The sequence below is a fragment of the Musa acuminata genome, unplaced genomic scaffold, assembly GCF_036884655.1.
Source record: "Musa acuminata AAA Group cultivar baxijiao unplaced genomic scaffold, Cavendish_Baxijiao_AAA HiC_scaffold_409, whole genome shotgun sequence".
Classification (NCBI taxonomy): Eukaryota; Viridiplantae; Streptophyta; class Magnoliopsida; order Zingiberales; family Musaceae; genus Musa; species Musa acuminata.
In genome coordinates, this window is record NW_027020657.1 from 45,001 (window position 1) to 47,500 (window position 2,500).

Sequence of the window (2,500 nt, forward strand, 5' to 3'; positions counted from 1 at the left end):
AAAACTGGCCATTTTTGGCTGCGCGAGCGAGCAGCGAGCGGCGGACAGCGAGCGAAGCGAGAGGCAGCACCGTCCCTGCTATACGAAAGCCCCATCCAGCCCTGTGCCACCCGGGGGGTTCCAGGGTGCTGAGATGGCTGACGTTTTGCTCCGCTCACGACGGTCGCCGCGGCACGCAAGAACAGGCCAAAAACTGGCCAAAACAGCCCAAAAACGGGCCAAAACTGGCCATTTTTTGCTGCGCGAGCGAGCGGAGAGCGGCGAACAGCGAGCGAAGCGCGAGGCAGCACCGTCCCTGCTATACGAAAGCCCCATCCAGCCCTGTGCCACCCGGGGGGTTCCAGGGTGCTGAGATGGCTGACATTTTGCTCCGCTCACGACGGTCACCGCGCCACACAAGAACAGCCCAAAAACAGGCCAAAACAGCCCAAAAACGGGCCAAAACTGGCCATTTTTGGCTGCGCGAGCGAGCGGCGAGCGGCGAACAGCGAGCGAAGCGAGAGGCAGCACCGTCCCTGCTATACGAAAGCCCCATCCAGCCCTGTGCCACCCGGGGGGTTCCAGGGTGCTGAGATGGCTGACGTTTTGCTCCGCTCACGACGGTCACCGCACCACGCAAGAACAGGCCAAAAACTGGCCAAAACAGCCCAAAAACGGGCCAAAACTGGCCATTTTTGGCTGCGCGAGCGAGCGGCGAGCGGCGAACAGCGAGCGAAGCGAGAGGCAGCACCGTCCCTGCTATACGAAAGCCCCATCCAGCCCTGTGCCACCCGGGGGGTTCCAGGGTGCTGAGATGGCTGACGTTTTGCTCCGCTCTCGACGGTCACCGCGCAATGCAAGAACAGGCCAAAAACTGGCCAAAACGGCCCAAAAACGGGCCAAAACTGGCCATTTTTGGCTGCGCGAGCGGCGAGCGGCGGACAGCGAGCGAAGCGAGAGGCAGCACCGTCCCTGCTATACGAAAGCCCCATCCAGCCCTGTGCCACCCGGGGGGTTCCAGGGTGCTGAGATGGCTGACGTTTTGCTCCGCTCTCGACGGTCACCGCGCAATGCAAGAACAGGCCAAAAACTGGCCAAAACGGCCCAAAAACGGGCCAAAACTGGCCATTTTTGGCTGCGCGAGCGAGCGGCGAGCGGCGGACAGCGAGCGAAGCGAGAGGCAGCACCGTCCCTGCTATACGAAAGCCCCATCCAGCCCTGTGCCACCCGGGGGGTTCCAGGGTGCTGAGATGGCTGACGTTTTGCTCCGCTCTCGACGGTCACCGCGCAATGCAAGAACAGGCCAAAAACTGGCCAAAACGGCCCAAAAACGGGCCAAAACTGGCCATTTTTGGCTGCACGAGCGAGCGGCGAGCGGCGGACAGCGAGCGAAGCGAGAGGCAGCACCGTCCCTGCTATACGAAAGCCCCATCCAGCCCTGTGCCACCCGGGGGGTTCCAGGGTGCTGAGATGGCTGACGTTTTGCTCCGCTCTCGACGGTCACCGCGCAATGCAAGAACAGGCCAAAAACTGGCCAAAACGGCCCAAAAACGGGCCAAAACTGGCCATTTTTGGCTGCACGAGCGAGCGGCGAGCGGCGGACAGCGAGCGAAGCGAGAGGCAGCACCGTCCCTGCTATACGAAAGCCCCATCCAGCCCTGTGCCACCCGGGGGGTTCCAGGGTGCTGAGATGGCTGACGTTTTGCTCCGCTCTCGACGGTCACCGCGCAATGCAAGAACAGGCCAAAAACTGGCCAAAACGGCCCAAAAACGGGCCAAAACTGGCCATTTTTGGCTGCACGAGCGAGCGGCGAGCGGCGGACAGCGAGCGAAGCGAGAGGCAGCACCGTCCCTGCTATACGAAAGCCCCATCCAGCCCTGTGCCACCCGGGGGGTTCCAGGGTGCTGAGATGGCTGACGTTTTGCTCCGCTCTCGACGGTCACCGCGCAATGCAAGAACAGGCCAAAAACTGGCCAAAACGGCCCAAAAACGGGCCAAAACTGGCCATTTTTGGCTGCACGAGCGAGCGGCGAGCGGCGGACAGCGAGCGAAGCGAGAGGCAGCACCGTCCCTGCTATACGAAAGCCCCATCCAGCCCTGTGCCACCCGGGGGGTTCCAGGGTGCTGAGATGGCTGACGTTTTGCTCCGCTCTCGACGGTCACCGCGCAATGCAAGAACAGGCCAAAAACTGGCCAAAACGGCCCAAAAACGGGCCAAAACTGGCCATTTTTGGCTGCGCGAGCGAGCGGCGAGCGGCGGACAGCGAGCGAAGCGAGAGGCAGCACCGTCCCTGCTATATACGAAAGCCCCATCCAGCCCTGTGCCACCCGGGGGGTTCCAGGGTGCTGAGATGGCTGACGTTTTGCTCCGCTCACGACGGTCACCGCACCACGCAAGAACGGACCAAAAACAGGCCAAAACAGCCCAAAAACGGGCCAAAACTGGTCATTTTTGGCTGCGCGAGCGAGCGGCGAGCGGCGAACAGCGAGCGAAGCGTGAGGCAGCACCGTCCCTGCTAT